At 41.7% G+C, this 15,951-nt stretch overlaps 1 protein-coding gene across 9 annotated transcripts in view; it reads left to right on the forward strand.

Annotated features, from left to right (window-relative positions):
- The window catches only part of TENM1 (teneurin transmembrane protein 1), a 1,180,670-nt gene that overhangs the window by 977,848 nt on the left and 186,871 nt on the right, over positions 1 to 15,951 (forward strand). The gene's annotated exons all lie outside the window — the stretch shown is intronic.

Consider the following 15,951-nt stretch of genomic DNA (forward strand, 5'->3'; position numbering starts at 1 on the left):
ATATATGAAAGTCTAGTGTTTATCAGTACTTTACAGAAAATAATGAACTTTATCACAATATGCTAATTTTTTGAGAAGATCCTGTATATGTTTTCTAAAAGTGTTAGCACTGCCTTATTCACTGCCATAACTAATGATAACTATGGGTTTAACCCTTTTTCTGCCGAGCTTTTGCTCCCAAAAAGCAAGTTTTATAGAGACCCTGAAGGGTAAAATGTGCCTCTAGGGAGTACTTGTCTCGAGAGTTGAGGCTTCCCTCGTCCTCTTGTTCAGCCTTATTCCAACTGAGGGACCCCTGAGTGTGTTGACGTGCGCAGTAGCAGCTTTTTGCTCAGACAATAATAATGGCAGTGGCCTACTAGCAGTTTTCCGCTTTGACGCCGGGGGAAATAGCCGGGCTTGTTCGGGACCGCAGTGTTTGAATGAAAGCAGGCATGTGAAATCATCCATAGGAAGGACTTTTTTTTATGTTTTTTTGTTTTTACAAATGCAGACTGGAGCTACTAAAAAACGTCTTGCTGTGGATAGCTGTATATTGCTAACAGCATGAGAACTAACTTGCTGACCTTATGGAATTCAGTTCTGGGCACCACATTACAAAAAAGATATTGCAGTTTTAGAGCAGGTGCAGAGACGAGCAACAAAATTGATGCGTGGGATGGAAGGTCTCACTTATCGAGAAAGGTTAGATAAACTGGGTTTATTTAGTCTAGAGAAAAGACGCCTTAGAGGGGATCTAATTAACATGTATAAATACATCAGAGGGCAATATAATACCTTGGCGGATGAGCTTTTTGTCCCTAGGCCTTCTCAAAGGACTAGAGGACATGATCTGCGCATGGAGGAAAAACGTTTTAGCCATTTATTTAGGAAAGGGTTCTTTACAGTAAGAGTGATTAAGATGTGGAATGCATTGCCACAGGAAGTCGTTATGGCAAACTCTATACCTGCATTTAAAGGGGGCTTAGATGCTTTCCTTGCGTTGAAAGACATCCATGGCTACAATTACTAGGTAATGCCTAATGATGTTGATCCAGGGATTTTATCTGATTGCCATCTGGAGTCGGGAAGGAATTTTTCCCTTTAGGGGCTAATTGGATCATGCCTTGTAAGGGTTTTTTCGCCTTCCTCTGGATCAACAGGGATATGTGAGGGAGCAGGCTGGTGTTGTACTTTATACTGGTTGAACTCGATGGACGTATGGACCAAAATAACTATGTAACTATATGTAACTATGACCTTCCAGCAATCTGCACTATTGTCTGTTATGACTCAGGTGATTGTTGCAAACTTTTGCCACCTAATAACAATTTTTTAAAATACTGAACAAGTTTGTTGCATCAATTATGTTCTCTGTTGTTCGCCAACTTTAGTAAATCAATCCCTGGCTCCTGATATCTGTTCCCCATGTTTGTCCTTCACGTCTCTTCAAATATAGTAACAATTTGCAAATCAATCTAAGACAAGCGATTACACAAAAAGCACATTTTAATTAGATTTGGATAAACTTCTGAGCATAATTAAGAATTCCCTGGTTAAGGAAAGACAAAAAAAATGTGTTCATCAATAAATCATGATCAAAGACAAGATAATGAATGTTTGTTTAGCTCTTGAAATCTATTGAACGCTGTGTAAAATTAAGTTGTGAAAATTAATAACTCTGCACCTGATTTATCCAATAAAGCATATTTGGTTAGCCGGAAAATAAAATCTGGTTGCAACTCCGCAGTGATGTACACCATCTACCAACAAAGAGATAATTCTGCTAAAATATTAAGAAACGCTATAAATATTCATAAGTGCAAGGCTGCAGAACCAGCCATAGACTTCTGTCAGCATGGAATAGAAATGTATGCAGCAGAAGATCATCAGCTACTGCCTTTTATTGGTCAAATTCCAAACTGCCTTCATTTGCATACAATGAACATTTGGAACAACAGAATATTATTAGCTTTTGACTGACCATCTCTGGTATGGAGTCAACACAGTGGCATAGTGGTTAGCACTCTTGCCTCACTAGGGTTACTGGGTCTGAATGCTAACTGCATGGAGCTTGCGTGTTTATGAAAGCTTCATCCATGCATTCTGGTTTCCTCCCAATAACATACAGATAAGATGAACTTTACTGAATATGAAATGACTTATTTTTTACAATATTACTTTATGAATACGTTTAGTCAGTGTTTGCCCAATGTAAAATCTTTCTTCACCCTGATTTACATTCTGGAAATTACTTTCTGGAGGTGGCAACATATTTAATGCAGGAAGGCGTTTCACTGCAGAATGTTTGTATGTTGTGTGTTCTGAAGAGAGCAGAAACAACACCTATCATAGGTCCATATGCAATTCACTTTCTCTCCTGAGTTTTCTCCTAGGCAATGTTTTCACACTTTGTTATAAAATGCCATTCAAACCACCAGCAAGCAAGAAAATATGAAATGAGTGATGATCATGTCTAGGAGAACTCATGGAGAAGCATGTGATTTGTTTGATCAGCTGATAGATTTGCAAAGCTCTGATTTGCTGTGACCATATCCTGCTTTAGCACATGACCATGACTTGCAAATCAGAGACTTGCATATTTCTCGCCTGACTAAACTGATCACATGCTTCTCTATGAGTTCTAAACATGACAGTCACTAGTAGAGATTTGATTGTGAGCACCTTAACCACTTTACCCCCGCCCGTACGCATTTCTCCGTCCCTTTTTCCATCCTTTCATCCCCCAGGGACGGAGAAATGCGTACTTTCCGCGCTCCCGGCGCTGCCCGCGCTCCCGCTTGCTCTAGTGCGCACTCCCCCTAGTAAACACGCCGTCGGCTGCTCGCCCGTAGATCAATGAACGGGAAAATCCACTCCCGTTCGTTGATCCAAGCCCCGCAATGATCCGCTGCTTATCCGATAAGCAGCGCGATCATTGTGAAAAAAGAAACGTTCTCAGCCTCCTAGTACTTCCTGCAAACGTCCGAAAGGACGCTTGCAGGTCGCATTAAACAAACAGTTACTGCTGCCATCTTGTGGCCAAATAGTAAAACTACACCTTAAATTATTTTTCACATACAAATAAATGTTTTACACTAAAAATTAACTCTTTACCTCCCACACTCCCCAATATTTTTTTTTTGTAATTTAAAAAAAAAAAAAAATTACAATGAAAAAAAAATACATAAATAGTTACCTTAGGGACTTAACTTTTAAAATATTTATGTCAAGAGGGTATAACACTGTTACTTTATAAACTATGGGCTTGTAATTAGGGATGGACGCAAAACTGAAAAAAATGCACCTTTATTTACAATTAAAATATTGGCACCAAACATTGTGATAGGGACATAATTTAAACGGTTTTATAACCGGGACAAAAGGGCAAATACATTTCATGGGTTTTAATTACAGTAGCATGCATTATTTAAAAACTATAAAGGTCAAAAACTGAAAAATAATAATTTTTTTCCCACATTTTTTCCTATTTTCCCATTAAAATACATTTAGAATAAAATAATTTTTGGCATAATGTCCCACCTAAAGAAAGCCTAATTCATTTCATTGCGATAAGTAATAATAAAGTTATAGACGAATGGAAGGAGCGCTGAAAGGTGAAAATTGCTCTGGTGGTCAAGGGGTAAAACCCCTCAGTGGTGAAGTGGTTAAAGCACAGTCAATGACTTACTATGTACTCTGTAAAGTGATGTGTAGATGTAGTGATATATAAATACACAATAATTATTATTTTTATTGTATAATATGAATTCAAAAATAATTGCGGTCAGGATTTTCAGCTAGTGTTTATGAGGCATCTTATATTCAGACAATCATTCTTGAAAAATACTGTATCAGGGATGGTTGTTGTCAGCCAACTTCGCTACGCCTGGAACTATGCGTAATTTTACGCAATTACGCTTTGCCAAACTACGGCTTCGAAATCAAATATTCGCTTCGTATGCATTTTGTAGGCTACGCATTCAAATACGCAATTGCGCGTAATGTGAAGTGTAGTGTATGCGGATGCTTATGCTCATATGCAGAAAGTTTTATGCATTAAGGCTCCCTGCACACTGCAAATCTGTTTTCCGATTCTGATTCCGATTCCGTTTCCGATTCTGATTTTCAATTCCGATTTTCCCTGAATACATTTAACATAAAAACAGATCAAAAATGCAGCATGCAGTAAAGATTAAAAATCTGAATCGGAATCGGGTGTAAAAACCGATTAAAAAGCGGAATCTGAATCGGAAATGCATGCAGTGTGCAAGAGGCCTTATTCCTCTTTTAAATGCTTATACTGGGATCTATGAGTACATTCCCCTTTCCAATGCGTAAATTTGTAAACATACAATCGCACGCGGAAAATTAGATGCGAGTAACGCATTCGTAGTTCACTACGCAATACACATGGTAACTACGCATAGTGGGCATAAGCTACGCGTAGCGGTACTTCGCTACACGTAAATTCGTAAGCGTAGTTTTGAAACTTCACCTACGAACTACGATGCTGAAATGTGAACTACGATGCGTAAATTCGCACTGGCGTAGTTTCTGCTCATCCCTGTACTGTATGTTCCAAAACCTCTTCCACTTGCTATTTTTTCACCCAGCTTCTCCGTCCTACTAAGTGAGAACACAACTGTTAACTAGGCCAAGTGTTTCTGTGTATGAAGCTGTCAGCAACCAGAATGATTATATCCTCCAGACATAAAGAACAAACCTGTGGATAGCATTACACTGTCTTTATCTTTGAAATAAACAATAGACACCATAGTACCAACAAAACTTGAAGCATACCTAAAGCAAAAACAAAAATAAGATGTGATAATATAGTAGTTCTGAGCCTGCGCAGTACAGCCCGGAGGACGTCCGATGACGTCAGCGCGCCGCCGTGAGGCGCATTTTGGAACGCAGAAGAAGCCCGACCTGGCCGCCGGCCTGGCCAGGTCGGGTCGGCCACCGGAGACCACCGGGAGCCTGCGGAGCGGCGCCGAGGGCACCTCCTGCCTGCCACGGGCTGGAGGAAGCCCCAGGTAAGTGGATGCGGATTTTTATTTTTTTTCAACGATCCCTGAACCTTCCCTTTAAATCTTCTTATAGCTCACCATTCTGGTGTTCGGCCCCTATAATCTAATTCAGTGGTCCTCAAACTAAGGCCCGCAGGCCGAATGCGGCCCCCTGAGCCTTTTTTACTGGCCCCCCACACAGAAAATGTATTACTTATAGATGCTGTCAGCTACATCTTTAAATATTGGTGGTCCACATATAGAATAGCAAAGCTGGCACCACCCATCCACATGGAAGCCAGAAAGAAGTAATTTGCTGGTTTCCAATCAAATTCCACTTCAGGTGACACTGCCATCCATTTGGACTGCAGGTTGTCACCTGGGTATGCTTCACTGTCTGGCCCGCAAAGCCATCATTTTATGTATACTCCGGCCCCCCAGCAGTCTGAAGTATTTTGACCCGGCCCTTGACCCAAAACGTTTTGGGACTCCTGATCTAATTGGACAAGAGGTTGTCAAATTGATTTCTTGTAGCCATACTCATGTCATGTACAAGTACATCTAGACTGGGCATACACAAGTAAGGTCTTCACATTGCCTGTATGAAAAACGTCTGCACCATCTATTTTGGGAACCACTTTGCAATGGGATCCCCAGTAGAGTAACACAATGGTCGAAATTAGTAGTGTAAGGAAAGGTGGTACTCACAAAGGGAGGTTGCAAAAGGGGCAAATAACCACTAGAAGCAGGTGGAAATTTAAGACCTGCCTCCACTCGGGTATCCAGGAAAGCTGAATGCTGTCACACTCCTCATGTAAAAAGAACCACTTGTCCAGATGATGGCAGAAGTCTAAAGGGCCAGGGAATACCCCTCCAAAGGAGGGTGAACAAGCGCAAAAGAGAGGAGAAGAGGCACCCAAAAGTACAATAAAACTAGGTTAAAACAAATAAAATGAGAAAAAAATGAGGTGGCTTACCTCAATGAAGACAAAATTCATATAATAAATGAACTTTACAAGGTTTGCAAAATAAAGTTATAATACATTTATTATATAAATGTTGTCTCCATTGAGTTAAGCCATCTCATTGTTGTTCTCATTTTATTAGTTTTAACCCGTTTTATTATACCCTTGGGCACCTCTTCTCCTCCTTTTTGTGCTTTACTGAAAGGAAGTCTTAAAGGAGTACTATCGATTGAAACGACTTTTTTTTTTTAATACTGTATATTAGTGTACACATTACCACTAGTGCTAGGGGCACTTTATTTATTCACCCAGGTCTCTCTCTTGCTATCCCTGCTTAAAAATTCATTTCTCACACAGCTCATAGTAGTTTGGGTCACCCTGAGCTGCTTGGTTACTCTGTCACACAGCTCACAAATATATTTCACTGTGTCACTCACAGCATGCAGGAGACATGAGGAGAAATAGGCTGATCTGAGGTGGTAACAGGTAACTAAATGAGCTGGAATATTGCTGGAATATAACTAGCTATAAACAATAGTCTGTGTTTACACTCAGTCTGGCTGCCTGCTTGTGGTGATTCACTGCAGGCTGCATCCACTTTACAAGCTGCTGAGAGGGGCAGACCACTGTTTACAATTAGCATTATTAGTATCTTTATCAGTCAAGAGAAGCAAAGATAATAAACACACATTGCTAGAATCTTTAACCCCTTACCACCATATCAATAAGATTCTTTCAGCAAGGTGATAATTAAACTATAAACTGAGGAGTTGATAGCAACTCCCCTGTGCAGACATGGGCTTAGCCCTCTGGGAGCCCTCAGCATATAGATACATTTGTATCAAACACTGACGGCCAAAACTGACGGAGGATTTTACAGCTGAGAGGAACAGCTGTGTGAGGAATCAAATTGCTCCTAGTACTTGTCCTAATGTGTGCTACAACATACAGCATTTAAAAATAAATGCATACATCGATAGTATTCCTTTAAAACAGGTGCAAAATAGGCAACTTCACACTTTCCACTTCACTCCAAGGTTGGGCTACAGAGATGATCTAATGCTGTACATGGATGCATATACCTAAAACCAATATAAAAATTGGCCAGTAAGCTTTTATCTGTAGGTCTCTACAAAGGATGAATTCACAAGAGAAGGCAAAAGGTGATTGGTACAAGATGCTTAGACGGCAGACACACAGTGGGTAGCAGGTGTAGCAGACCGTGTCTCCAGATCAATCAAACCACGATTAATGCACAAGTAGAGAAATGCATCCGGGCACCAGTCGCAGCAGAGTACTGCTTACTTTAAGCTTTAATTCATCACCATGAATCTGACATACAATAAGTGGAGGCCTGACAGCCGTTTCGCAGGATTAACCTGCTTCTTCAGAGGCAACAAATATACCTTGCCTATGAAGAAGCAGGTTAATCCTGCGAAACGGCTGTCAGGCCTCCACTTATTGTATGTCAGATTCATGGTGAAGAATTAAAGCTTAAAGTAAGCATTACTCTGCTGCGACTGGTTCCCGGATGCTTTTTTCTACTTGTGCATCTACAAAGGATGAAAAGACATGAACTGTGTATGAAATAAAGGAGATTTTACCCCCTGTTTAGAAATGGGTTTTTTACCTTGAGAGTGATGTGGAATATCTTACCACAGGACGTTATTATTGCAAATTCTATATTTGCATTGAAAAGATGTGTGAATGCATTCCTTATATTGCAGGGCATCCACATCTATAATTACTTGGTAGATAAATCAAAGCCTAAATAACTACTGTGAATGCTCAGACCCATTACATAAAACTTTATTATAACTAGATAATAAATATCAAAGGGAGACATAAAGCACCCTGATTAATAAAACCGTAAAATCAAATACTGCCAGCCTTACATAAAGGATTTAATTAAAGCAAACCTGAATTGAAAATATAGTGACGAGATTAACAATTTATCCTACTTCTTTTGTGTTTAAAAAGGTGGAAATGTAAGAGTATTGCTTTTATTGTCTCAGCTGCATCACAAAGTCTTTTAATGGTTTACAGCTTCCATTTTTAACTCTTGACATTTTTTTTATCTATTCTCTGCACCCAGAAGTGTTTCTCTGCCTTGCAAGAGTTTTATGGCATGTAATTAGTTACCAGGCAGTGAGAGTTACGCTACAGTCAGATTGAAGAGAAAGCGTCTTTTACATACATGATTATCTTAACCCTTACAGTGAGAATTAAGGTAAATGGAACATAGCCTTGTTCTATGTAGATTTGGGAATGTACAAACAGTTGTTTATCTTATCATGGTGTACCGCATACAAGGCAAATTCTGGCCTGTGGGCCAAACCTGCCCCACAGAGCCATCAAATGTGGCCTGCAAGTGGTTTCCCATGCTTTGCATTATGTTTTATGCCCCACTGTGGATCACCAGGGATAGTATATTGGAGGTGAATCCCTAGATCACCAGGGAAGCCATATGGGGGAGGGAGGGACAAGCACTAGACACTAGGGAATGGTATAGGGAGGATGGGGGTTTGCTATACACCAGAGAACTGTTTAGGAGTGCAAGGGGGAATAACTTGACACCAGGCAACTGCGTAGGGGAGGGAGGGGGACCACTAGACACCAGGGAACTGTGTAGGGGAGGGAAGGGAACCTGTAGACATGAGGGAACTGTATGGGAGGGGGGATGTAGGCCACTAGACACAAGGGAACTTTATAGGGGAGGAAGGACTACTAAACACCAGGGAACTGTATAAGGGGAGAAAGGGAAGGCCATTAGACACTAGGGAACTGTATGGGGAGGGAGGGAAGAACACTAGACAACAGGGAACTGTACAGGTAGGGAGTAGGGCCACTAGAAACCAGAGAATTGTATAGGGGAGGGGGCCACTAGACACCAGGGAACTATTTAAGGGAGAGAGGGACGGCCACCAGACACAGGGGATCTGTAGTGGTGAAGAGAAGAGGCATTAGATACCAGGGAACTGTTTAGGGGTGCAGTGGGGAGGACTAGACACCAGGGAACTGTATAGGGGAGGGTTGACCACTTAACACCATGGAACTGTATAAGGGGAGAGAGAGGGAGGACCACCAGACATCAAGGAACTGTATAGGGAAGGGAGTGGACCACTAGACACCGGGGAATTGTATAGGAGAAGGAGGGTGCTATTAGACACTAGGGAACTGTATAGGAGAGGGAGGGCTGCTAGACACTAGGGAACTGTATGGGGAGGAAGGAGGGCCACTAGACACCAGGGAACTGTATAGGAGAGGTCAGTCACTAGATACCAGGGAACTGTATAGGGAAGAGATGGAGGATCACCAGACATGAGGGAAATGTATGGTGGAGGGAGGATTCATTAGACACCAGAGAACTGTTTAGGGGAGGGAGGAGGGCCACTAGACACTAGGAAACTTTATAAGGGAGGGAGTTGGCCACTAGACATTGAGGTTGGCCTGTGGCTTGGTCTCAGTGTTCAATTTCAGCCCACTTTGTATTTGAGTTTGACACTCCTGGTCTTCAGTATATTTACAATACAGCAGTTATAGCGTAGCACACATTGTAAAAGCAACACAGGTATTGGGTACATAATGCAAGTTGCCGAACACACACTACGCTACTTGTCTAAACAGCAGTAAAATTGTAGTGTGCTACATGAGCATGGCAATATTTGTCACTTGTCACTTCAAGGAAAACACCAAACTGTGGGCTAATAAAGTGTCACCCTGGCTCATGCAAACTGTCTGCTAACAAAAGAGGAGGGCACATAGTCCAAACTCTAACACAGTTTATCAGGGCCGGGCCGAGGCAGAGGTGAGATTGGCTCCAGCCTCAGGGTGCTGTGTAAGGGGGGTGCACAACTCACTCAGCTATCATTCACCCATTGTGTTTGAAGCAAAGAAAAATAAGAACAGGGGATACTTGGCAGTGACTGCAAGCCAGATAACTAGAGATTAAGGTGTTGGGGGCTCTGGGGCGCCTTTTAGTCTCATAGCAATCAGTGTGTGATGGCTGGGGTGGGAGGGATGAAGGGGCGCACTTTGGTGTCTCAGCCTTGGGTGCTGGAGGACCTTGTCCCGGCTCTGCAGTTTATACAACTGCAACAGATACCTTTACACACACCTTCACATTATGTCACTCAATGCAATCTTTAGAACTTTGGAATGATCACTATGCAGACACTCAGCTCCCTGTCAAGTTATCTGTACTGCTCTATGGAGAGGAGGGGGACATTTCCCCAAGACAAGAAAAATCTAAAGTGTGGACATAAGTTAAGTGCTAATTCCCATTCCTGGGTAGTGGTAGTAAATTTAAAGTGGACAAGTTGATTGATTTCCAAACACAGTTTTAAATAGATCTCTTATCAGATAAGGATGTAGAAACCCCCATTTCCACAAATCCTGACTCCTTTCATTCTCTTGCACGCAATTTCGTTGAAATTAATAGGCTACTCCCGAATCACATGTGGGGTAGAAGAAATCGTGTCTGCTGCATTTTTTCGTATGTCACATCTGAATGTCCATTGCTGTGCATTGCACTGCAAAACCATGGTTGCCAGGTCAGTTTCGTAGACAGACGCGGTATGCAAAATGCGGCATGTGGAACACGGCTTAACATTCAGTTTGTTTCCATTGCTGGGTTCTGAATGTGCTAGTCTACTTAGTAAACTTTAGAAGAACTTTGCATCAATTAACTTGATTCACTTTGACTTTGAACTTCATTTTGCATTCCGCTTGTGACAGACAACAGGCACTAATTGAATGCACGTAATGCTGCACCATGGGCTACTCAATTTTGCGCAGTGGGATATTTGATTATTACTTAGATTCTTGGAGATTGTCCTTAACCCTTCATATATTGTTGCTTTCATATTTTGGATGCCAATTAGAGCCCACAATCTGGCCCAAAGGTACCATTGATTCTTTTTCTGAATGTAATTTCCTTCCAACTTTTTAATTTTACAAATAAATAAGTTGAAAAAGTCTGAATCACAATGTTTTATTTGTGATTAAAAGTCTCCCAGTGGTTAGAGGAAACTGCTGCTTCATCAGATTCTCCTCCTAACTATTATCATTTAAATGTTGAACAGGTGGCGAGAGGCAGATGCAAACCCTTAAGGAGAATTAATGCAGTCACCATCTATAAAAAAGCAGTCAAAGCGAGTGACAACAAAGTCCCTTTAATTATGTGTACCTCGCTTATAAGAACATTTCTGCAATAGAGTCTAGCGATAAGATTTTTGAGTGAAACTTCGCACCATATGCAGGAAGTCATTCTTTCCCTAGATTAGGCAAATATTTCACGAGAATAGAGACACCTTTGGACTACGCCGTTTTAAACATTTAAGGTTAATGATTTTAATAGCCTCTTAGATGTTTTATGTTTTCTGTCTGCAGCTAAAGGCACAAGATGAACATGTTAGCTTTGTATTTTGTGACATTTGGCATGTTGTTAGCCATACTTGCACTCTAGCATGGGGTTTTAAAGCAGTAGGATCAGCCATACTATGCCAGGGAAAAAAAAAACACATATATAAGTAGATAAATACTTGATCTGCTTACATAACACATGTATTATACTGTCCACGTTTTGATTTCAGTGAATGTTATATAGTAAATGACGAGAATTCTGTTCCTGGTGGGGGCCATGTCTTTTGCCCACAGTTAAGGCTAACTTGTGATGTCATTTCTGCCCTTTACTTTTTTTCTTGTCTCCTCCAATCGCTGAGTCGCCTCAGCCTTGCTTGTAAACACAAGTGAGTAGGGGGTTAGGTTTCAGATAAGAAGCTGGCAGGGAAATAAAGGGAAGAGGAGGAATAGATTATAGATAAAAAGAACCCCTGCAATTCTTTGGCACGACTACTAAAGGGCCAGTGTTCCTTAAGTATGTGATAACTCCAAATCATAACAGCAGAAAATGTTTTGAAAGTTTTGAATGCAGGCTTAGCATCTTTATCACTTAATGCACTCAGACCAGTTGCTGTTGAAATTTTATTTTTATGGTGACGATACCGCTTTAAAGAGAACCTGCAGTGAAAATAAACCTATGAGATAATGAATTCTATGTGTAGCATGGATGATAAATAGAACATTAGTAACATGGAAAAGAGCCTCATATGTTTATGTTCAGTTTAATGGATTCATTTTTAAGATTTAATCAGATTGTTGCTGTTTAGAACACACCCTCCCTTTGTTAAGCTAAAAAAAAAAGAAGCCTTTGAACTTTAGAGCTCTTAACCAGCCTGGCGGTATGGACGAGCTCAGCTCATCCATTACCGCCGGAGGCTGCCGCTCAGGCCCTGTTGGGCCGATTTTTGTCCAAATAAAAAGGTGCACACACAGCCAGCACTTTGCCAGCCGCGTGTGCTACCTGATCGCCGCCGCGTGCAGCGGCGAAAGAGGGTCCCCCCAGCCACCCGAGCCCAGCGCAGCCGGATCAGTCAGTTCCGGCCAGCGCTAAGGGCTGGATCGGAGACAGCTGACGTCAGGACGTCGGCTGATGTCCATGACATCACTCCGCTCGACGCCATGGTGTCGAGGAAAGCAAAACAAGAGAGGCTGCTCATCAGAAGTATGCGACAGGAGTGCTTTCATGCAGCCAACTTTTAGTTGGCTGCATGCGATAGTTTTTTTTTATAAAAAAAAAAACGTCCGGTCGCCAGCCTGGCGATCTTAATAGAACGCCAGGCTGGTTAAAGCTCACTAGGAGTCTTATCTCACTGTTTCTCTGCTGTTTCAGCCTCGATTTACTTTTCAGGAAAGCAGACTGAATTTAACAAGCTGTTGACAAGTTCTTTTGCATAGATAACAACTCTATGTAACGTATGTGTTCACTGTCAGTTTTATGATGAGCAGAGAACGGACAAAAAATGTCTGTTATCAGCTCAAGTGGGAACACAGCCCAACACTGTGACAGTAAGGCCCCTTTTACACTTAATCAGTTGCTATCAGTTATAACTGAAAGAAAATTGATTTTCAAAGTAATGCCTGTGTTTTTCTATGGCTCAGTTCACACTATACGCGTTTTAACTGAAAGCTTTTTTACAATGCACTGCTATGGAAAAATGTGTACCAACTCACACTAACGTATACCAGCGCATACCAACCCATTAAATGTAAAAGAGTCCTAACTGTCCCAGTTTAGAAGACCTGAATCCATTTGCCAAAAATAAGATGCTGTCCAGATATCAAGGGAATTTTTACTGGTGATAAAGCACATAAGGTGGCTGCATTTGCAGATGGCATTCTGGTTTTTCTTGTGCCCTTCCCAATTATTTAACTTCCAAAACCTTCTTAACGTAAATTTTGAAGAAATAACCCAATTACAGTAGTTTTAAAACCACCTCAAGACTTAAAGAGACTCCGTAACAAAAATTGCATCCTGTTTTTTATCATCCTACAAGTTCCAAAAGCTATTCTAATGTGTTCTGGCTTACTGCAGCACGTTCTGCTATCACCATCTCTGTAATAAATCAACTTATCTCTCTCTTGTCAGACTTGTCAGCCTGTGTCTGGAAGACTGCCAAGTTCTTCAGTGTTGTGGTTCTGTGATGCATCTCCCCCCTCCAGGCCCCTCTCTGCACACTGCCTGTGTATTATTTAGATTAGGGCAGCTTCTCTCTTCTCTCTTATCTTTTACAAGCTGGATAAATCCTCCTCTGAGCTGGCTGGGCTTTCACATACTGAGAAATTACATACAGGCAGAGCTGTCTGCACTCTGCAGGAAGAAACAGCCTGACACTTCAGTGGAAGATAGCTGCAGGGTGAAAGAAACACACAAAGGAAGGGTGTATACAGCCTGCTTGTGTATGAATGTATTTTCTATGTGTGGACATACTGTACATCAACCTACTTCCTGTTTTGGTGGCCATTTTGTTTGTTTATAAACAAACTTTTTAAAACTGTTTTTAACCACTTTTAATGCGGCGAGGAGCGGCGAAATTGTGACAGAGGGTAATAGGAGATGTCCCCTAACGCACTGGTATGTTTACTTTTGTGCGATTTTAACAATACAGATTCTCTTTAAACCTAACAGAGGATTAATGATGCCAGACCTACAATTGTACTATTATGCCAACCATCTGACTCATAGCCTGGTTTTAAAACAAATACTTAAGAGCCTCCTGTGAAATCCAAAACTAAAGGAATTTAGAATTAAAGCTAAACTTTCTTTTAGTTGATCTAAACTGTCTTTTTTTTTTACACAGCTAAATAAGATTGTCCTACGTGTGCAGCGCTAAGTCACTTTGTTGGCTGGAGCTGCAAAATGTGCTGCTTATGTTTTAGGAGGACTGCCGTCTTGCTTTTTGAAATTCTGATAATGACCTTGCCTGCAGAGCTTGCATCACAGCCTAACAGAAGCACCATTACACTCAAGACAATAGTTTCAGTGCAACGAGCAAATACATTTTCAGCATGTTTGGCATCACAAGGGTTAAATAGAACCTGAATTGAGAGGCGTATGGTGGCGGCCATATTTATCTCCTTTTAAATAACACCTGTTAACTGGCAGTCTGCTGATCTTGCTAGCCACAGCAGTGTCTGAATCATACACCTGAAACAATCACAAACCCCAAACTAATCCAAACACACATCTGAAACTGATCTAGTTATACCTTCTCTGCATGCTTATTCGGGGGTTTATAGCTAAAAGTATTACAGGTATTGTATATGGGAGGTCAAAAAACAACAATAATCCCTGTAGGTGAACCACAATCACCACTATGACCACTATTATATAGTCAGGGATATATCAAGAAAAAAATCAGGAAACCAAAAATTGCAAAATATACTTTTTCTTTTAATATTCCCCCAAAAAAGTGCAGAAAATTATATACAACATCTTCAATCCAAACAATTGTCCATCTAGAAAACTCATCAAGTGGTAAAGTGCATATAATTGATTAATAGTAGAGAAGGCAACAACATCAATTTGTTTCGGGTCAAGGACTTTTTTTCAGGCCTTTATAAATAGGAGTATCTGCACAGTATAGGTAAACCAATATTCCTCATCTGGGAATAAATTAAGCCAAGAAAAACTACCATACAGAAACTAGATGTGGGACCGCATGGGAGCAGGATGCCAGGACCACTTGGTCTTCTCCAGCGCCACAGTTCAAAGGCGTTGATTCTTTGGCACTCATCCTTCCTTATGGTCCATCACTCAAAACCATGCATTACCACTGGAAAAACCATGGCTGTAACGTTCGTGGCGGCAGCTGCGGCGAACAGCACCGCCGCCGCAGCTGCCTCCATCAGCGATCCCGTGCCTCGGACGTCTAGCACGCCGAGGACGGGACTCTCAGTCGCACTTATGGTCGCATTGATGCATGCATGCGCACTCCGTCGTGATCTTTATGCGGCCAGGAGACGTGTCAGCTGACCTGCGGGTCGGCTGATGTCTCGCTGTGCGCCCGCCTTGCTGATTGGCTGGCAGCAGGGGGGCATACCTCAGGATCTCCCCGGGCTCTTAAGCCCGGAGGAATCATTCCTTCGCTGTCTGCTGTCGTGAATACACTTGTGTTAGCGCTCAGACCTTAGACTAGTGTCCGGTGTTGAAACCAAGGACTTCACACCTAGAATAGGACATTGTTACTGTATTGATTTCCTGTGTATGATTCTGGCTATACCTCTGACCTTGTTTCTGCTTATCGTTACTGTACTTCTGCCCATCTGACTAGTTGCTGTACTCTGCCTGATTACTGATTACTCTACTGCCTCACGACTATGTACTGATACTTATCTCTCTGCTGCTGATTCTTGCCTGTCTGACCATTCTGCTCACCAGTGGGCCCTTGCCACTGGTGAGGCGCTCTATACCCGCCAGCTCCACTGGTCGGGTATTGCCTAGTGACCGATAGCACCTTCCCAGCTCCTCTGGGAAGGTTCAGCCAAATCTATTTAGTCACCTATTGTCCAGCTTTACTATTTTCTGTACTCTCTCTGTAGGGACCTTCTCCAGCTCCTCTGGGAAGGTTTGATCCAATCTTACAGTTAGAGTA

The sequence above is a fragment of the Hyperolius riggenbachi genome, chromosome 8, assembly GCF_040937935.1.
Source record: "Hyperolius riggenbachi isolate aHypRig1 chromosome 8, aHypRig1.pri, whole genome shotgun sequence".
Taxonomy (NCBI): Eukaryota; Metazoa; Chordata; class Amphibia; order Anura; family Hyperoliidae; genus Hyperolius; species Hyperolius riggenbachi.